Here is a 22,607-nt window from a genome sequence, read left to right on the forward strand (position 1 = left end):
GTTTATTTATGTGGTCATAAAAATTACATGAAATTTTCGACATGATTGTAGTGCATCCACTTTGACGTGATATCAAAATTATTTTTTTGCTGTGCATATTCCTTACAGAACCATTTTCTTTTCCACTCACACATCGCACCAATACAACCTATAATCTCTATATTAGTAAGTGTCAAGTCGTCACCTGCTGAAGGTCATCGGTTATTCGATTAAAAATGACATTTGTCAACCGCAGGAATCAGCATTGCATTATGGTTGCAACATTTCAAACTGCCATTTGCGGGGGATCAAATGTATTTTCCCACCAGCGCACATCACACAACCTACTCTCATAGCGATAGCAACCAGCGATACAACCCTTCCTTTCGCACCAAACCGGGTCCATAATGTGCTAACCATGTAATCTGTCAAAGTCTCGTCTGATAATCACGTACTTCCCGTTCGTCCTATATTGCACACAAAACGGCTCGACCGACCCATTTCCCCACGCCGTGTCCCTATTTAAGGGTTGACAACTTCTCCATCCGCTAATCTGTGCCTGGTATGGAAGGTACGTACAGCAGCAGCAGACACGCGGTAGCAATTCTTGCCAACGCACCATCCATTTACGCATTAGGACGGGAATCCTTTAAATGCGAAGGCAAACATAACTGTCACCTACCATTTCCTGTTTTTGTACTTTGCACCATCCACGCGGCCGAATCGGTGCTGCTGCTGATGGGTTTCCGTGTGGCAACGGTCATGTGTGCTTGCTTGTGGGTCTCTTCATACGCGCGATAGTGCATGAGTGTGCTGATTTGCCGTCTTCTTTGTAAGCACGAGGTTCTTATATTTTCCCCAAATTGCTCTTCATTGTTTGGCCACAAACAGGGGACGTCCACGTCGTCGGCGGCGTCGTCGTTGTGTCATGGGCGTGTGCTTATGTGCAGTGTGGGAAGCAACGGAAGCAATGGAAAACTAAACACATTCAGAAATTTGCACTCCCCCGCAACCGCCCGTCAAGTGAGTGACACGTACGATCTCTAATCGTCAAGTCAAACCGAAGCGATGTGATGGGTGTAAGCACAGTGAAAAATATTCAACAATGATCTCTGAGAATTGAGTTGACTAAGAATGAGAAGTAAGTGAATCATTGAGAGGATGAAATATTGGGTCATTCTCTGAAACTTGTTCAAAGAACACAGCTTTGAAACCAAGCACCGCATCAAGGTTGCCGGATTGTTTTTTTTTGTCACCAGTACAATTTATTAAGTAAATATAAAATATTTCAAAGCCACTGGCAACCCTTGCTTCGATGCTGAGAACCAAAACAAACAGTTGTCAAAAATGTAAATAGAAATCTGATTCGATCTCGGTTTCGAATGTTTTTGAGGAAAATTATCTCGTTGAGGCTGGGATTAACGGTAAGATATTAATAAATATTGCTTTCTATCACATATCAGATAACTCTCGTATTTAATTCACAGTTTTATACATTAGACAGGACATTAGCAATGGACCAGCGAGACAAGGATTCAGATGAGGAAGTAGACCAAGAAGTGGAATACCTAATCGAGGACCCGCTGTATAATGCTGGCCAGGATGAGGACCCATTTGCCGAAGACGAACTTTCAAACAAGTCGGATGCTCCAGACTGCTCAACACTTGTCAACTATACGATAAACCCATTTTTGAGTCAGAGTGAATTCGCAACTGATGATTCAACACGAGAGGCAGGAGATTTAACTGAGGAAGCAGTAGAGCAAAAACGATTCTACTTTCTGGCCAATTATTTCGTGAAGAAGTATACGAGGCAAAAAAAGGTGTATGCATCAACGAAAAAACAAACGTTCCCGAAAAAGTATCCGGAGACAGTCTGTCAGATGTCTTTGAGTGCACATGGAGCTTCGTCAAACCACATCTCTGCCGGGAAATTGATGTGAATGAAGTTGACGGGATCAAAGTTCCGTGGTCTGCGAAAGAAGATCCAGATATTCGCGATATCAATAACTTCGTCTACCTACGGGACGCAAAAAGAAAGACCATGATTAAATTGGACCAGCTAGGAGAGGGAAAAATCATGCTAAACTGGAGAGAGAAAACTATCAATGTGTTTGCATTCGCCTACTCCCAATCCGTCAGTTCTGTGGCTATCTGGGAAGAAGTCAACAAATGCCTTTTTCAACCAAGTGAAACAGACAGAGCTGGAGCACCAAGCAACGTAAACCTCGATGAGTTGGTCCAACATTTGAAAGAGCAAAACTCCCACTTGAGAAGCCACGATTCTGGATGGATTCAGTGGGCCAACTGGATTCACGCATCTCCAGCTCATCTTCAGACTGGGTTGATGACACAGTTGCCACCAGCGGAAATGAGGGGTATGTTTTCGTCCCTTCCTATCTCTGAAGGAAGCCGATCAGCATGTGTGCGTGAAGGTCTGGTGGTTGCTCAAAACATCGTAGACAATCTCGCCCCCGGTGTTCAAGTGTTGTATGATAAAGCGGAACAACTTATGAACTTCGCTTTTGAAGTGAAACTGTTGGCTCAAGGTTTGAACGAGAAGCTAAATATGTGCCAAGACATGCTGAAGGGTATGCAAACTTCTTTGGCACCCCAGGAATCAACTGTAAGTCAAAGAGTTGCAGAAGAAGTTGGGGACGTAATGGATGTTGATCATGCTTAGTTGAAATAAAGTTTGACAGAACATGTGTTTTACTGCAAATATTCACAGAATGCGTTTATTTCTTGTCTTCAAAGCCAAATGCGCTCAGTGGCTGATCGAGGCCAATATATGGGTCAAAGTTGCCTCCGAAAATGTACCCACATTTATGAAAAAGTTTTGTACACGAATAGTTTTCAAACTTGACGAATGTCTCGGTAATCGTTGTGGATAACGGCTTCTTACTGTTTTCGACGTAGTTTCTCTTCAGGTGCTTTTTGCAGATTCCAAAGATCACCTCGATTGGATTGAACATCGGGTAATATGCAGACAAGAAGATGGGTAGAATGCCCAGGGATCGAAGATATATTATGATATTTTTATCACAATGTATTCTAGCACCATCCATTACACTAGTTTACAAAACAACATAAAAAGTGTGAACTTTAGTGGTTGACCAACGTTTCTAATGCAAAATCCTACGCTGAATTCAATGCCGTGGTCAGAAAAAATTAAGGGGAGAAGTACAATTAGAATTTTTTTTTTCGAAAAAAATTTGTTGGCTTAATTTACTCTATATGTATCTGGGAATGAGCCTTTAAAAGCATAAAGCCGTCCGAAACTTATTTAAAAAGTTATACGCAATTCAGTGAGTGCATGTCAAATGGCTGAACATGTCAAAGTTGAACTTTAAATGCTTCTACTGAAAAGTAGTGTTTTCAAAATCGCCGTGCAATGTACAGGTCAGAGTTTTCATTCAAATCGATTCCGGTTTTCTGTTTTATGTTCATAATTAAATTCTCCACAACATGAATAGAAAGATTTTTTAGATTTGTTTGTTATAACATGTTTTTTTTTTATAAACAAAGTCGAAAAAAATAGGGTTTTTTAAATTTTTTTTTTCAACTTCAAATTTTTTTGTGAAAAAAACATTATTTTTACATACGAATTAATTCATGTTGTGCGCTGTACCTTCAAATTTAATGTCCTGTTTTTTTTGTTTCAGACGTGATCATGGACGTAGGGACTGCACGGCGCGAAGTGCTGCTTTAAAAAATTGACTTCACATTATTTATAATAATTGGGCTAAATAGCAAAATTTTAAAAAAATGTCACTGATAATTAATCTTCATTAAATCCTTAATAACATACATAAAGAATCGCTAACATTAATTTATTTCCCTACTCGCAATCCACTCTCAAAGATATGCCTCATTTTAGGCCTTCTAATTGTACTTCCCCCTTAAAGTAGAGCCATTTTTGAGATATACAAAAAATTTTACTTTTTGAATTTTGGACAAAAGTACGATTACTAAAATGTCAATATTTTTGGAACTAGTGCACCAATTTTAAATCTTTTTTTATGAAAGTGAAGCTAAATAAATTTTCTATCGTTCACTAGAATATTATGTCTTAATTAAAAATTCAATTTTGAAGTCATTTAAAAATTTACAGCATTTTTTTTTATTTTTCCTGCGAATTTTCCATAAAAATCTTGTTTTAATCAACATTTTTAATGGGATAAAAAGATTCAAAAAATCATTCCATAATTTATTCTTAAAGTACATTAAAAACTGGAGAAAATGAGCCCTTAATGGATGAAATCGGTTGGAAATTGTCGAAGTTATGAATTTTTTTGTAAAATCATGGAAATTGAATGTTCCAAGATTGGCCGTTGTCCCGCTCCTAGGTTCATGCACCACTTCCAGTAAGCCTTTCTGCGGACGTGTACGCATACGGTGCATTTCACTAACACTACCAGCTGTCACGCAAAATTAAATGGGATATTTTCAACAATATAATTTACGCTAGTGTTTGTGAGGCCGCTCGGCGAGAACCTAACGCAACCAACTCAATTTGACAGCTTTCTTTCTTTAACATTGCTTAAGGATGTATACGACAAAACGTGAATTCAAGTGTAAAAATGATCCTCAAAAGTTTTGTTACGCGTGTGGCAACTATATATTTACAAAATCGGTCGATTTCACTGCTTCGTTGCAAACTGCATACAGGCTTTATTTTAAAATTGATCCTGGAGACTTTGACGAACCGTGGATTCCAAAAGTATTATGTAGTTCGTGCAAAACGTGCTTGGCTAGGTGGATGTCAGGCGCAAGGTAAATTGATTTTTTGAATAACTTTCATATAAACAATTTATGTACAGCATGGTAGTGCTTTGTTCTTTCCTGATCGACATTATCTTACTTCATCTATTTTTGATAAGTGTTAATGTCTTACTTACTAACTTACTTATTTGTTATCTGTCAGTCGCTATTTGTCCTTTGACATGCCCACCATATGGCGTCGACCGTTTTGTCATGCAACGGATTGTTATTTCTGCTTGACAAAAGTTAAGCAACAAGGACGTCACAAAACAAAACAAGTGGCTTCTATGACAAAACCTGTTCCACATTCAAGTTCGGTCCCGTATCCTGTTTATCCAAAGCGGAAACGAGCGCCCTCTGTTGAATCGACCGTTACAAAAAGTGAGGAGGAATTCAAGGAGGAATGCGAGGAAGACTTCGAGGTGGAATTGGAAAGAAACCCAAAACTGTTTACACAATCCGAATTTAATGATTTGGTGCGAGATCTCGACTTATCGAAGGAGAAATCCGAATTGCTGGCATCACGCTTGAAAGAACACAACATGCTGAGCAAGGAGGTCAAAATTTCTTGTCACAGGAATCGTCACAAGAAATTTGACAAATATTATTCTACAAAGGACAAGGCATGTTTTTGCCATGACGTAAACGGCTTGTTTGAAGAGTTTGGTGAGCCATATGATCCAGCTGAATGGCGTTTATTCATCGATAGCAGCAAGTTGAGCTTGAAAGCCGTTTTACTGCATCAAGGGAATGAGAAACCTTCTATTCCATTAGCTCATGCCGTTAATATGAAGGAAACGTATGAATCAATGGCTCTATTGCTCAATTTGATAAATTACAATCAACACAATTGGAAAATTTGTTCCGATCTTAAAGTGGTTGCCATGTTGACTGGATTGCAACAGGGATACACAAAATATATGTGTTTTTTGTGTAAATGGGACAGTCGAGCTCGTAAGGAACACTACGTCCGAAAAGATTGGCCAAAACGGGATAATTTCACAATTGGTAAAGACAACGTTAAAAATGATCCTCGCATAATACTTCCACCACTACATATAAAACTTGGGCTATTCAAAAATTTCGTCAAAGCGTTGCAAAAAAAAAGGGCCGGCATTCCAGTACTTGAAATCAGGCCCACAGATCAAAAAACTGCTCAATGATTCCGCATTCAATACAGTTTTGACACCAGATGAGGAAGAAGCGTGGAAATCGTTCCAGCGTGTTGTCACAACCTTTTTAGGAAATTTCAGAAGCCCAGATTATGAGGAAGCCGTCGATGAATTGCTCAAAAATTATGAGAAAATAGGTATAAATCAAAAATATTGTGTTTGTTACATATAATTAATTTCAAATCCTTTTATTTCACTGAACACAGGTGTGAATATGTCTTTGAAGATACATTTCCTACATTCTCACATGGATTTTTTCCCGGAAAATCTTGGTGACGAGAGTGATGAGCACGGCGAACGTTTTCACCAACAAATGAAGATGATGGAACGTCGTTACCAAGGGTTTTGGGATGAAGCAATGATGGGTGACTATTGTTGGTTTCTGATTCGAGAAACAAGTTCAAAACATCGAAGACAAAGTCATTCGATTCTCAATCATTTTTAATAAAACCTAAATAAATTTCTTTTGTATCAACTCGGTTTTAAATCCTGATATGCCTTAATCAAATTGATATGTAGAGAAAAGAATCTCCCATAAAAACTTAACATGCGATTTGGATGCTTACAACGACACCTAGAAAAGGAACTCTAAAGCTGTAGTGTTTCAGCAACATTTTTAAGTGTTTTACAAAAATGCTCATAACTTCGAAAATTTTCAACCGATTTCATCCATTAAAGGCTCATTTTCTCCGGTTTTGAATGGACTTTAAGAATAAATTATGGAATGATTTTTTGAATCTGTTATCCCATTAAAAATGTTGATTAAAACAAGATTTTTATGGAAAATTCGCAGGAAAAATAAAAAAAAAATGCTGTAAATTTTTAAATGACTTCAAAATTGAATTATTAATTAAGACATAATATTCTAGTAAGCTATCGATAGCTAATTTATTTAGCTTCATTTTCATAAAAAAAAGATTTAAAATTGGTGCACTAGTTCCAAAGATATTGACATTTTAGTTATCGTACTTTTGTCCAAAATTCAAAAAATCAAAATTTTTGTATATCTCAAAAATGGCTCTACTTTAATTTTTTCTGACCACGGCATTGAATTCAGCGTAGGATTTTGCATTGGAAATGATCATCACCTTACCGAGTTCAAAAATGCTGTAAACTAGTGTTATCCATACAGAATGGTGCCCTGGATACGTTTCTGCTTTTCCACTTTGAATTTCAAACTTCCGGATGCAATCGAAAAACTTTTGACGAGTAAAAGTACCTTCTGTTCTATACGATTCCAGCAGCCCTGTTTGTCCTAGAAAGCATAAGTAGGATTCCCGTGGGCGCCTGTTAAATTCACCACGATAGATGACCTTTTTTTTTCCTTTAACTCCATATCCGTAGTTCCGCAGCATGTCACGAGAATCGAATGAAACCTCGTCGATGAAAACAATTTGGTGAAGCTCTCACTTGAAAGCTTCTAGCTTGTCAGCATACCTGATAATATGAAATATATATATCGAAATTGTCATCAAAATAGTTTTATAGCGATTAATTAGTTTTATACCAGAGAATATCCACCTTCCGAATTTGAATGTTTCGTCTTTCAATCTTCTTCCATGTCAGTCCAGCAGTTTTCAAAATCCGAATGACGGAAGCAGCGCTGATAAAGATTTTGAAATGCTGTTGGAAGCGATCTCGTGCTTCATCTATGAAGATCACAGGTTCCTTGTAATACAAATCCAGCAGCCATTGTCGTTGCATGGTTCCAAAACGTCGATACACTTGTGTTCGGTGCTTTCTTGAGAAGACTCCGTCGCGCTCGTACGTGCGTATCCATTGGCATATGATGGATTTTTATTTACTAAATATTTTTGCCAGAGAAGCACGGTTCATTCCGAGAAAATAAAACGCGTAGAGGCAATGATAAACTGTATTAACACTTGCATGATTAAAAATATTTTTAATTAAAGGATGTTAATTTTGAATCAAAGTGCTCGATGGATAAATATTGACTCTCATCAGGCGCAAAAGTTCAATGTTTGCTTACAAAATTTTGACAGGCTGCCCAACCACGGTCTTTGCTTGAAGCGCGGCCGTTCCTTTCGTCAGGCATAGGCCGCGTGAAATTTTGGGGAAATACCCCAATAGTGTAATAGTTAGTGAGACATGAGCGAATAAGAGTGAAATAAATAATAGTTTGTAGGCAAATTCAACACTTTAGCCAGCTTGAACGCGGATCACGATTTTCCAGGTGACTGTGTACGATTTTTTTTCTAGGCGCCTCTTGAATGGTGAATGTCTCCAAAATAAGAGCGTTTTATGAACTGATAAAATACACTGTTATTTTAATTGTTGTTGGCCAACAAATAGACGTCAAAAGCTACCGAAAACATCCACTAGGAGCGCTGTAATAAGCAAAAGAGATTGTTCTATTACTAAGAGAGCCATGTTTTTTTTCTCGGAAAACAATGCTTGAGACATTTTAAATCATTTTCCGAGAAAAAATACACAAAAATTCGTACCGTAATAGTGACCCTTTGAAAATTGATAAAAAAATCCTTTTAGCAGATTTGTAGCTGACATTTAAATCGATTGGCTTGTGTAGAATTAAATTCCATCCGCTATTGAGAGAGTTATAAGTGGTCAAAACCTGACCATTTTTCGTAACGCGGACGATTTAGGTTTTTTTTTTAAATTGCACCCCCAATATGTTGCCGAAAGACGTAATCTTACGTCAAAAATTTAATGCTTGACAATCAATTACGCAATGATTCATACAAATCGGAGAAGGTCGATTCAAAAAATTAATTTTGTTATGTTATCTGGAACTGAATCCTTTAGAGTGAAAAGCGTCAACCATGTTCTCAAATTGACATCTAAACGATTGCAAAATACGTTCAAATTTCCATCTGTGCCAGAATCACACGCATCACAGACTTTCCGGAAGTTAACCTTTCTTCATTCGAGTCATGTGTTTCCATCCAACAGCGGGAGCTTCCATGAGCCGTAGTCTACCAAATTGTTGTTGTAGTAGTAGCCGGCCCCAAGTAACTACTGGTGTGTAAAGTTCGGTGGTGAAAACGAGGCCGAAAATCAACGAGCCGTGTATCAATGGTGGTGGACCGCCCTCTCCGGGCCACCATCCGACAAGTTTGCCTTCTGTAAACGTAGCACCACCAGCACTAGATGTATGTGCCTTGTTTCGCTAAATAGGTCGCCCCACCGTACCTTCAGACAGCAGTTGGCAGTCAGTCAGTCGCTTAGGGAAGCTAAAGGCCACAGAATCTCCCCCAACACCACTGCCAACTGCTGTCGGATGGTCTGGCTGTGTGTTAACCGGAGAAGTTTGGTAATAAACGCCATTTCAATCGATTCCTAATGACACCTGTCAGAGTGAAGTAGTTCCATTCATAACGAGCTGGATTGGTTGACTTGGTTGTGGGAGGGATGTGCTCTGGATCGTTTAGAGAATTGAGTGAGGCCACATGGGAGACGGAACGAATACTTGTAATCAAGGTTGTGAAGAGCCTTTGAGATGTTTGAATGCTTTTTTTTTGAAAAGTGAAGACTGATTTAAGTTTTCGAGTATTCGTTTAAATGTCTATAATATTAAGGTTGATGCAAATTTTATTACAAAATAATGAAGAGGCAAACAATGTTCAGCCCTATACGAAATCGGCATTGCTTTATCATTAAATGAAACAAATTGTTTTTACGTATTAATTATATTATGGAATGAGTTGATCCCCCCCCCCCCCTCCCTCTGGACCGATTTGAGTGATGTCGGTCAATTTTATAAAAAATATCAGATAGAAGTTCCAAGGGAAACCAAAAACGATCGAACCTCAAACTTTGCAACCCCGTTTTAAATGATTCCATTGTTAAACTTTCCTCCTTGGTTCGCCCCCAGTCGGTTGGAAGGCATGTTTTGATAACAATCTATTCTCGTTCGAACTTTTACTTCGGGATTCTTGCCTGCCCCCCTCCGGCAACCGAACGACGATATGGCTAGCTTCCGGTTGAACTTTTCAAAATGTCTTTTTTCCGGTTCACCCCCTCCCGGTCGGTCTCCAGGTCTGGTTATCATCGGATTTTTCGAAACCTGATGCGCCAGTCAATGTGCTATGGAGCGAATTTACTCCCAAATGAGCTCCTGATTTTTCGCTTAGCACCCCCCTCCATTCCAGCATGTCTAGGAACTAGAGCAAATAGAAAGATAGGTGGGCAGACGGCGTGGGGATGTCAGCGTTGAACTTTTTGTATGTGTGTGGCTTTTCCTGCTCGGATAACAATTTTACGGCCGGAAGTTGTTTTAATTGAATTGCAGGAAACTACCTTCTCAGGGGTAGAGTTGTATGCAGCATCCAGAGGAAGTTGGAATCGCGAGAAAGGGAGCAATTTTGGTTTCAGTCGGGCAGGGACTCATTTCAATAAGCTCTAAATTAATGGCGAAAAATTGTTTTCTATTTTGGAACCGAGTTTTCGATCCGTATGGGAAAGGAAGGCATGGATTGGGATAGGGAAATTTTCGTGACATAATGCGAGCTTTTCAGAGGTCGGCATGACAGATGTGGCAGCGAAAGGCATTAACGTAGATGAATTTTGAATGTTATTAAATTAATTTTCATTCGGCAAATCAGGAAATGACATAGAGGATATGGAATTTCTGAGGTGGTGTGGTGAGCTGGATTTATGTGGACACCAAAGCTGATGGCACTATATGCGTGCTTGATTTGTTTTGCTTTTGGTGGGGGACGCGGACAATGTGGCATGATTGTGTGATGCAACGAGTGACATGTTCAAACGATAATAAATCTAATGGATTTTAATCATGCTTGCCGGGTTAGCATCGGGTGATTTGTGATACAATTGATACGAATTTGATGACACATGGTTTAATTTTTCGTTTGATGAGTAAATTTGATTACCAGTCGAAAACCAGTTCCACCTCCGACGATATTTTAGCATAACCATAACCCAAAATTACCAGCAAATGAAGGCAACCTTAAGGGGGTATTCCCAATCTTTTGCCTTTTTTCGGCCTGTTTTTCAATTTTTTTTTTTCAAGGAAAATGAATAGTAATGCGCCTAACTCTTTGGGATTCTTGTTTATTGAACATTAAAGTTTACAAATAATTTTTTTTTTGACATAAAAAAGACATTATTGACGTCACAAAATGGCGGCAAACAGACCCCTGTTCGCCGCAAACGCCTGGACGGGCGAAGACTTTTCTCTGGAACGGCTTCATCTGAAACAGATTTCGTGATGAAATTAATAATCTGCATAAGATTCTCTGGAGCTTCTCCCGTTGGCTGTAAAAAATCTTGCAAATTAACAAAATGGCGGCCATATGAAAAAACAGGCGATTTTTAGTCCGCTTTTTTGCAGCTTTAAGGTGCTTCAAACAATGTTAAATGTTAATATTTTTGGCTGAAAGTGAGAGAAGCTCCAAACAATTTAATAAGGAACAAAATGCGCAAAGATTCAAGTCAATATCTCTTATAGTTTCTGAGAAAAATCTTCGCCCGATAAAAAAAATGTGGTTTCGAGAAAAACGCGTTTAAAGTTTTGACTTTAGTTAAAACCATTTTGGGGGTTCTTACCATTAGTCAGCTATGCCTGGACACCGAATTCGTTGATCGGAAAACGGCTTGGGGGGATGAAAGTATATAGTCTAAAGTACAAAAAAACGTGAAAAAAAAAAATTGATTTTTTGAAAAAAAAAAAAGATCGGGAATACCCCCTTAAAAGATAAACCAGGTAGTCGGAATGAATTTGAATTTTGACATGACAATCATTCTCTTGATCAAGGCAACAGCTGAGTTTCGAGTCTACATTTGTTTTCGTCCATTCGAGGATGGATGATTTTGGATATCAAATAAAAACTGCCCAAACCGAAATTGATTTTTTTGCTATTGAGGATCGTTTCCGATTTTGACAATGTTGGGTTCGACACTCAAGCGTTGATAAATATGAACAAATGCATATTCGTCGATGTATAATGAACTTATTATTTGTTCATTTAGCTCGTACGTGACAGCGAAGATTTTCAAAACAAACCTGCATCACAATGTTACGCCAATTCACTCGGTCCGTGGCTGCTTGTCTCCAATTTCTTGACCGTCCCACACTTCCAAGATCCTGCTCCACTTGGTCTATCCACCTTGCTCGCTGTGCTCCTCTCTGTCTTGTACCGGCCAGATTCGAGGCAAACACCATTTTTGCGGGATTGTTGTCCGGCATTCTTAAAACGTGTCCCGCCCATCGTACCCGTCCAGCTTTCGCAACTTTCTGGATACAGGGTTCGCCATAGAGTTGCGCCAGCTCGTGGTTCATCCTTCGCCTCCATACACCGTTCTCACATACTCCGCCCAAGAATAGTCCTAAGCACTCGTCGTACGAAAACACCCAGTGCTTGCAGGTCCTCCTCGAGCATCGTCCACGTCTCGTGCCCTTAGTGTACTACTGGTCTTATCAGCGTCTTGTACATGGTACATTTAGTACGGAGGTGAAGTTTACCCGACCTCAGGGTCTTGTGGAGTCCGTAGTAAGCACGATTTCCGGCAATAATACGCCGACGAATTTCTCTGCTGCAGTTGTTATCCGACGTCACCAATGATCCGATGTACACAAATTCATCCACCACCTCGAACTCATCTCCGACGATTGTCACGCATAGAGATGAACTAGCCTAAGGCTAAAAATCTCTTAAATAAAGAATTAAAAAAAAAAAAAGATTGTCACGCTTCTGCCTATGCGAGCCCTATCCCGCTCGGTTCCTCCAGCTAACAGATACTTTGCCTCCGACGTATTCACCTTTAATCCAACCTTCTCTGCTTCACGTTTCAGCCTGGTGTACTGCTCCGCCACGGCCTGAAACGTTCTTCCGACAATGTCCACGTCGTCAGCGAAGTTGATGAACTGGCTTTACTTATTGAAGATCGTGCCCCGCGTGTTAAAGCCCACACGTTTCATAACACTTTCTAGCGCAATGTTGAACAGGAGGCAGGAAAGACCATCACCTTGTCGAAGTCCTTTGCGAGTTTCAAACGAGTCCGATAACGCACCCGATATCCTTAGGCAGCACTGTACACCATCCATCGTAGCTCTGATCAGTCTGGTCAGCTTCCGGGAAAACCATTCTCGTCTATAATCTTCCAAGGCTCTTCACGATCAATAGTATCATAAGCGGCCTTGAAATCGATGAATAGGTGGTGCGTAGGGACTTGATATTCACGACACTTTTGAAGAATCTGCCGCAACGTAAAGATTTCGTCCGTTGTCGATCGCCCGTTCACAAAACCGGCTTGATAACATCCCACAAATCTACTTGCTAGCGGTGATAAACAGCCAAAGATGATTTGGGAAAGCACTTTGTAGGTCGCGTTAAGAATAGTGATCGCTCGATAGTTCTCACATTCTAGTTTGTCGCCTTTTTATATACTGGGCATATTACTCCCTCTTTCCACTCCTCCGGTAGCTGTTTTGTATCCCAGATCCTGACTATCAGTCGGTACAGTCAAGTGGCCAACTTATCCGGGCTCATTTTGAAAAGTTCCTCTCCGATACCATCTTTCCCAGCTGCTTTGTTGTTCTTAAGCTGTCGGATAGCATCCTTAACTTCACCTATCGTGGGAGCTGGCATGTCCCCCTCATCCACTGTACCGACGAAGCCATTCTTCCTGCCGTCTTGGTCCTCCACCTCTGCGCCGTTCAGATGTTCATCGTAGTGCTGCTTCCACCTTTCAATCACCTCACGTTCGTCCGTTAAGATACCCCCTTCCTTATCCCGACACATTTCGGCTCGCGGCACAGAGCCTTGGCGGGATGCGTTGAGTTTCTTGTAGAACTTGCGTATTTCTTGAGAACGATACAGCTGCTCCATTTCTTCGCACTTCAACTCTTCCAGGCGGCACTTCTCATCCCGGAAAAGATGGGTTTGCTGTCTTCGCTTCTGTTTATATCGCTCCACATTATGACGGGTTCCTTGCTGCAGCATCGCCGCGTTCTTCTCGTCCAAAACCGTCTGACACTCTTGGTCGAACCAATCGTTCCGTCGATTCCGCTCCACGAACCCAACGGCGCCTTCAGCAGCGCTGTTAATGGCTGCTTTCACGTTGCTCCAGCAGTCCTCAAGAAGGGCTTCGGTGAGATCTCCCTCAGTTGCGACATCAGGCAGCTTCAGTTGCTCCAGATTGTACCGTGGCGGGCGTCGGTACCGAATGTTGTTGGCAACGGAAAGCTTTTGGTGCACCTTGACCATTAGAAGGTAGTGGTCCTAATCGATATTTGCGCCGCGATAGGTCCTGACGTCAATAATGTCCGAGAAGTGCCTTCCGTCGATTTGCGGTCCTGTCTGCTGCGGTGATCTCTGGGTGTACCGATATGGGAGGCTATGCTGGAAGTAGGTACTACGTATGGCCATGCTCTTAGAGGCGGCGAAATCGATGAGTCTAAGGCCGTTAGCGTGGGGCATGAAGTAGTTCGCCTCCTCGTGGTGTGCCCTGGAAACGTTAGTTATCGAACCCAAGGGAGAGATATTGCGGCTAAACGAACAACAGCAGAGTAAGGACGCTGGAGCCCCATCCAGCTCGTCCCAGGAGGTTGATAAGCCCTGCACAAACCCTCGTTGTGCAAAGGCAGGAGTGACACCGGGTTCTTAGAGTGCTGGTAAGCGGTCACATCTGTCCTGTTTGGCCGTGGACAGTTGGCTGGCTATCACGTCTGCTCTAGAACTCAGGCGAACAATTAACAGCGAACAACAAGAGGAAGGCCCTGCACAGCTGCTCACTGTGCAGTAAGCGAGTGTCACGTCTGACACACCACTAGTGATGCGCCATAGCGCAACCGGCCCCCTCCCATGATGTAATGCTTTCGGGCGGTTCCGGGGAGGGCAAGGGCCTAGAGCACAGGGTAAGATCTTCACACCCGGAGTTATCTTCTCAGGTGTCTGGGAGCAAATTCCCCCCTGTATAAAAAAAGGGTGTTAGCGTTCGTTACCTGGTGAGCGCTGAACTTTCCTATAACCGGTCTGAATTCCTCCTCCTGGCCGACCTGAGCGTTACCCAAGCAACAATTTTTGTTTTATTTAAGTTTTATAGCAGTTGATATAACCAAATTATAAAACCTTCACTGACGACCACATTGCTTTATCAATCTCCTGAGAACCGCAATACAGCCATGTCATGGCCAATTGGCCCAGTTTTAATGCAGTCATTAAAACTTGATATGCGAACTACTTTAGGAGCATAGGATTTATGTCAGTTTTATCACATTCTAGATGTGATTGTTAAAAATGAAAACATAAAACCTCCTCCAGGTCAGAAAGTTTTAACAGCCTTCTAATGACTACCATAAAACTATATTACAACCGCATAAATCGCTCCTGAAGAAGTTGATAAAACATGATACGCAAAACATTTTGACAACTTTGAAGGTTTTAAGTTGGGGTTTTTGGATGATAGTTAATATTGAGAAATATTTTATTGTGGTTTTATTCTTTCGATGTTTGATGTGAAATCATGATCCTTGTCAGTTGGTAATAATGGCTGATATTATTGTACATTGAAAATAAGACGACTTTATTATAATTTTAAACCAATCTTTATATGCTTCACAGCATGCCGTGCAATATTTATGGTGATTATTATACCAAACAGGAGCATAAATTTAGTGCGCCATATGAATACTACAATATAGGGATATTTTTAATTTGTCTGCATTAACACCATGCATTAAAGAGTCATTCAAAGATTATCTATTTAGTACAAAACTGTTACTACTGTTGAGCAATAACCAGTCACATATTATTTAATTATACATAGATGTATGAAAGTGTTTTATTGCCTATCAATTATAGCGTAATTATTCATACTGTGTGAAATTTGTTCATACGGCGACATTTTTTTTCGTTATAACTTGCTACTCCTTAAAAATACCTCAATATAACATATTCTCCTAGATTGGTATTCTATAGCATAACATAAACCTAATGGTTGTATCTTAGCATTTCGTAGTCCAAATTGAGAGCGTTAAGTTATATTCAAGCTATATAACTAGCTTGCTGGTTTTATTCGGTACAGCGAATCAAAACAAAACAAAAACCATGACCACCTGTCAAAAAGTCAACATTCCAAGCGATCCTTCTATTTTCGCTTGTAATCAAGATGTAAGAAATGCTTATTGGATCCACTAAAAGCTTTTTCAATACAAGGTTTAAAGCCGTGATGTCAATACTGGCCATCTCCAAACGGATTTAGTGAAACTGTCGGCGTTGCTTTAAGAAGGGTTCGTGGATCTTTCGGAAGTGTATCGGAAAACCGCTTGTTCAATATTTTTAAGAGCTCCTTCACCGCACTGTGCCTTATGTAGGGATCGTATAACTGTAGTTCCTCCAGGAGTTTCATATTGTCGATCGTTTCATCTTCATCGTGTTCAGAAGCACTGAAGGGATTTTCATTTCATATCTCTGAATAGATTTGTTTTTTATAATGACAAAAAATTTCAGAGTATTTTTTGTTGTAGCAGTATATTTCTTATCTGTGAATCATAGGCCTCTGATAAAGATGATAGTTGTAATGAAGCTTTAATGAAGGTCTAAGACTGCTTCAAGTTTTATATCGGTCATAAAAAGTGTAACATAAAACATAATTGTATGTTTTGTTTTGGTTTTATTCTTCAGTTATAAGTAGTGATGCAGAACCACCTTACAGCTACCGTTAAAACTATGAAGTCTGAGTTTTAATTTAGTAGTCATAAAACAGTTTTATAGACGACTTGACGGCCTGATTTTATGACAAGCACACAAAACCGTAATGCAACCACAGGCTGGAAGGGATGCTATGATAAAACAATGATAAAATAAGAATAAATCTTCTAAGCATTTAGATTGTTACTTGGGTAAGATCTTCGATGACGATTTTGACATCATGGCTTGGGCAGCTGTCGTATTCCCCTTCCAGCTGCGCGTAAAAAGCGTCTTTATCGTCATCGTCACTTGCTAAGTGAGGGCTGTGCACATTGATTATGCGGATATTGAAGAAACGGCCTTTGATCCTCAACTTTCACATTCTGCTATCGATTGGCCACCACCCAATCACACGCTTCTGCATTTCGCTCATCACGATGAAAGCTGTACCCAGCTCATGTGTATTGCCGCAGCTCTGGTAGATGGTATAACCATCCCTATACGTATGTACCAACGATCCCTTCCAGCAAACCTCCTGTAACGCTACGATGTCGAACTTGGGGACCCTCAATAAATCGGAAAGAATGCGGGTACTTCCCAAGAAATTGAGAGGCTTGCAGTTCCATGTTCCGAGTTTCCAATCGTTAGTCCGTTTCCGTTGCTTGGGTCTATGCCGATTGTTTCGGTCCGTATTTACATTGCTTGCTTCCAGTACTTTTGTTTTTTTACGGCTGGCTTGTAGGGCCTGCACCAACCCCCATTGTCTCGCCGGGGGACCATCGTGCACAGCACTGTTTAGAGTCTCACGCTGGCACCAGGACGTCGATCAGCCGCTCCTGACATGGAGCGCACAGACGCCGTTTTGAGCCGCACCTCCATGATGAACAGACGCTCGAAGACTGCACTCTCCGGAGAGCAGGGATGCCATTCCCCCAGTGTAAGCAGGGTGATCAGTAGACAAGACACCTCGCACTATGACAAAAGCAAACTCACCCGAGAGATTTTTATTTTCTTTTCACTTTCTACCGCTTCTCCCACTTCGCAAACAAATACAGTTTCTGACGTTCGCACCTCCACCAGTCCAACACATCGGAGCGTATGAGTGATCACTAGGGAGCACCGTAGAGAGTTCGTTTGCTTCACCGGGGAGAATCACCCCGGTGCGTGGTGAAGACTTTGGTTGTCAGTTTTTTGCATACAACGATTTTCTAAAGGTTATTTTTTTCTATTAAAGTACAGTATGTAGTCAATTATTTTAAAATTTGATGAAATAATAATGTATACATTTTGGAAATGCGAATACGGGAAGTGCATCAGCGCATCATTATTTAAATTTGCTTTAGTTTAGTCGACATACATACATGGGACAGAGATTGATTAGGATCACAGCAGGAGTTCCACAAAGCTCCATCCTTGGTCCAACGCTCTGGAACGGGATTTACAACGGCGTGCTAACGCTGAAGCTGCCCAAAGGAGTTGAGATCATTTGATTTGCGGACGCTGGAAGAGGTGGAAGTGTTGGCGATCGAGGTGATCGACATGATTGGTAACTTGATGCAAGGAGCGAAGCTGCAGATAGCCCACCACAAAACGGAAGTGCTATTGGCCAGTAACTGTAAAGCGGTACAGCGGCAGATATTACCATCAGGGACACGCTATAACCTCAAAGCGTGTTGAAATACCTGGGAGTGATGATCGATGATCGGCTAAACTTCAACAGCCACGTCGAATATGCCTGTGAGAAGGCTGTATACATTGATGTTTTCACTCACTCACGTAAAGCTCTCCCGGAATCTTTGGAGAAACAATAACACCTTTGCGCTGCCACCTTTCTCACGGAAGTGAGTGTATAAACAGACAAACAGTGAACAGTCAACTCTCTCACTCTCTCGTGCTGAGTCTAACAATCTCTCGAGTGGATGATATCTCTCGCAACCGGGTGATTCTTCCCAGAGAATTTTCAACCCTGCTGGAGAGAAGAGTCCCCCTCTTCCCTGTCCCACCGGGTTTGGTAACCCGATCTTCCCTATGGTTACTCGTTCTCCAGCCGGCACCGCGGGGAGGTAGGGATAGGAGTTACTGGACAAGAGGCTAAGGACAGCTAGTGGGGTCTATTTTATACCTGCAGATAGGTGAAGTATCAATGGTACGCATTGTCCAGCCGTTTACCAACCAAATTGTAACTAGTGCTAATTTAAAAAAAAGTACGATGAAATCTTCTAATGTTGATGTTAATATTTAATGTAATTAACTTGTAGCTAATATTGTGTGTTAAGACAAAACTCTTCGCTAGTACACACTAGCAAAGTTCAGTGCTTTAGCGACGATAAATACAAACAAATGAAAAACGTTAACGTAAATTGACACAAAATTCACTTGTTTGAACAATTGCGACATGATTTTATGAAATACACTGAGCTGCATAAAAGTAATTGAGGAATGTATTCTTAACGCAAGCCTGTCACAGCCAACGCGTGAGATGCAAGCATACTTTCAGCTAACGTTAGTCAGTTTCCCCATGCACATTTATCAAAGCTCATCAACTCATTACCATAATCTTTCAACAACTGAAGGTTGTCCCGAATAAGAAGCTCATCTTTATTTTAGATACTCATTGTTATAGACCTACCGGTGGAAAATTATATGAATTGGCAACACTGGTTGTGGGTGATAAATCTCGGAATGGATGGCATCTCTTGAAATTTTGTTCATATTTTATCGCATTACTGACGCTGTGGAAATTTAAAAAAATATATACAACCTGAGTAACCGATAAGCATTAAAATGTTGCCCTAATCTTGCTATATATTCGTAATGAAACAGTGGTGTAATGCATTTATTAAAAATTTCTCAGCTGTGGCCTTAATATTATTTTATGGGAAATATATATATATATAAAAAAAAGAAAAATTAAGCCAGAACAAATCACAAGTTTTTCTTTTGTCACTCGATGCTCGCACCAGTCGAGGGGGGAGGGGGACAAAAAAGAAGAAGGGTCTGTGCTTAGGGGCACGAACGGAAGCTTGTCGTAGGACCGCTAGTGGACGGAACAGATGTGATTTAGTTCTTTTAATTGATCGATCATTTATTACCTTAACTCTTTCCGCTTTTGAATTGTAGGCGTACCAAATTTGCAGTAATTGTTTCAAAGAGAAAGTTGATTGATGACCCCTGCTTCCAAGTTTGGTTACACGATTACAAGTCTGGAGAGCATTTTGTGTGGTAGTTGGGGGCGTGTGGTTCTGAATATGGACAGACAGGCGCAGATAAATTCAATTCCAACTCTTTACTGTAATAAAATTGCTGGCCCTGAAAAGGGCCGTTTTGTTGCTAAAATTGATGATTATTTAACCTCCAAAACCGTACAGACACTAGCGTGCACAGGAATCTTGTTAAGGAGAGGCAATTTTTTTCTATGGTGCTTTCAACTTGGGAGTACTCTAAAGTGCGTGGTGGATGGTGCTATCCACCCACCACTGTTTTCCTACTGTTCAATTTAGCTAATTTTATTTATTTTTTGCTCTGGTGGTGGTTCATCTTCTTCAGTGCAAACTGCTTTCAGACAGCCAATGGAAATTGGCAATTTAATCCCATCGACGATGTCGATAATGAAAGGTTCGTCAAACAGTTGCTATAGTAGGGCTTTAACATAGATAGCACCGACAAACCGACATGAATGACCAATAAGAATCGCATTCTCCTTTCATATGCAAACTGCGTCGACAAGTACAAGGTTCAAACAGTGCGCAAAGCAATGAAAAAACAAAGTTCCTGGTTTTAAAAATTTTCCACGCTTCCATACTACCAACATGGGTATCACTACGATTGTGTTTGCCCAGCAACTCGGTCGCTGTCTTTCAATTTTTGAACCCTGGAATCGGACAACTTGGATCGTCCGAAAATACCGGCAGCGAAATGTTTGATTGTGTAGAATTGGCTCTGAAAATCCAGAACAACATTGAAAATAGCTTTGAAGTTTCTAAAATTTCTTGGAAGTTACATAAAGTTACAGTCCGAATAATATTTTGATAGAAAAATGTTGTAATAATGTTTTGCGTCATGCTCTTCTTTACAGGTTAAAAATATAAACCAAAGAAAATATATTCTTCAATTACATTTCTGAAATTTTTTGCAGTACATTTTTGTAAATCTTGAAGGCATCGTTTCAGTTTGTTTTCTATTATTTAAAGGTTTTGTAAGCCCTATATGCTGTTGCAGTTACACTTTATATTACCTTTGCAAGTACGTTGAACTTGGTCGTTTTCAGCGAAAATTGTAGTTCTATTTTTTTTTCAAATTTGACCTAAATGCCAAGGCTAATAGGATCATTAAAAAGGTTAAAAAAATATGTAACGATTGGATCAAAAGTGCACAAAACTATTTTTACAAGCGAGTACAGACTTGTGTGAAGGATGTCAACCCTGTCCCAATGTACCGCCAGTCGGGGTGACAGAAAATGATGCCGAACATTCAACATGTTTTAAAGATGATATAAAGGACAAACCCGAGTTTATTGCAACGCACATAGACAGCTGAAACTTTTTCACCAGGGTAACAAACGACTTGAAATTTTCAGAGAAGATTCTTAGACGAATTCTTAGTAAGACAACAATAGACCAAGGTTCAATGGAAAACCTATAGCCACTTTTGAATTAGGGAATCCAAAAGTTGTCTTTAAAGTTTGTACAGTTGCGAAAAAGTCCATCCACAAAAAAATCCAGTTGCGAAAAATTCCTTGAGGTTCTTTTTGAAATTTTTTGAAATATATGAGCTCTTTTGAAATTCTTCTTAGAAGTCCTCTGGAATTGTTTTTGGAACTCTTCTTGACTTTTACAATAACACCTTGGAACTTAAATTTCCTTAGAATTTCAGAAGAATTTCTTCATTATTCAAAAATTCTTCCCGGAATGAGCTATAAATTATCGGTACTCCTTTGAATTTTCCTCAAAATCCCTTTGAAATTATTCGCAGAATTTTCATGGAATACTCCCCAGAAATTCTTTGGAACTGTCCTCAGAATTCAATATCCTTGAGGTTCTTCCCGGTTTTTTTTTAGAACTCTCCTAAGAGCTATTTTGATAGTCTTCTCAAAAGTCCACTGGAATTATATTAAGAAATTTTCATGATTTTTTCTCAGAACACTTTGGAACTGAAATTCCTTTCGAGTTTCAGAATTTTTTCTTGGAATGAACAAGAAGTTATCCTCGGGATTCGCTTGACATTTAACTTGAAATCCCTTTGGAATTTCACCCAAAATTTGATTTTCACGGTATTCTTTTCGAAACTTTCTTGGAATTATGTGCAGGATTTACTTGAAATTATTCGTAGAATTTTCATGGAATCATTCCAAGAAATCTTTTATTTTGGAACTGTCCTCAGAATTCAATACCCTTGAGGTTCTTCTCGGAAGTCAAGTTTAAGTTGTCCGTCCAGTCACCAAAACGTTGTAGTTTTTCTACCAGAAATGTTCAATAAAACTTGCCCCTCCATTCACCAGAACTGTGCAATTTTTACATCAGGAATTTTCAATTCAGATTTGCCCCTCCAAACAGCAGATTGTTGCAAATCTTACACCATACATTTTCAATACAAACTTGCCCCGAGGAGATTTAACACCAGAAAATTTAAATTGCCAGGACGATGCAAAATTTCCACCGTTAATGTTCAATAAGAATTGCTTCTCCAATCTTCTGATTGGTGCAAATTTCCTTTTTACACTTCAGACATTTTCAATATAGCTTGCTTCTCCTATCATCAGAATGTTGCAGGTCTTTCACCAAATAAAGCTGGCAGGCATGAAAAATCATTTACGTTCATTTCATGCAATCATTTACTTTCATTTGCCTCTAACTTTTTTCATCAACAGCATTCCGCCAAATTATGTATAGAGCTTTAGTTTGTTTTGTTATTAGCTACAACTTTTGCCCATAACTCAAATATGTATCTCTTATGCATCTCAAATTAAAGCGGCTTCTGTTCGCTCTGGTTCGTCATACATAAGAAATACGGATTTGAGTTGTTAACAAAAGTTGTAGTTAATAACAAAACCTACAAAAGTTCT

At 40.0% G+C, this 22,607-nt stretch overlaps 2 pseudogenes; one reads left to right on the forward strand and one right to left on the reverse strand.

Annotated features, from left to right (window-relative positions):
- Positions 1-1,493: 1,493 nt before the first annotated feature.
- On the forward strand, positions 1,494-2,666 carry LOC135709625 (uncharacterized; annotated as a pseudogene).
- Positions 2,667-2,717: 51 nt separating this feature from the next.
- Positions 2,718-7,799, reverse strand: LOC135709626 (uncharacterized; annotated as a pseudogene).
- Positions 7,800-22,607: the final 14,808 nt, after the last annotated feature.

The sequence above is a fragment of the Ochlerotatus camptorhynchus genome, unplaced genomic scaffold (assembly GCF_037179485.1).
Source record: "Ochlerotatus camptorhynchus isolate MF236.1 unplaced genomic scaffold, CSIRO-AGI_Acam_v1.1 ptg000361l, whole genome shotgun sequence".
Lineage (NCBI taxonomy): Eukaryota > Metazoa > Arthropoda > Insecta > Diptera > Culicidae > Ochlerotatus > Ochlerotatus camptorhynchus.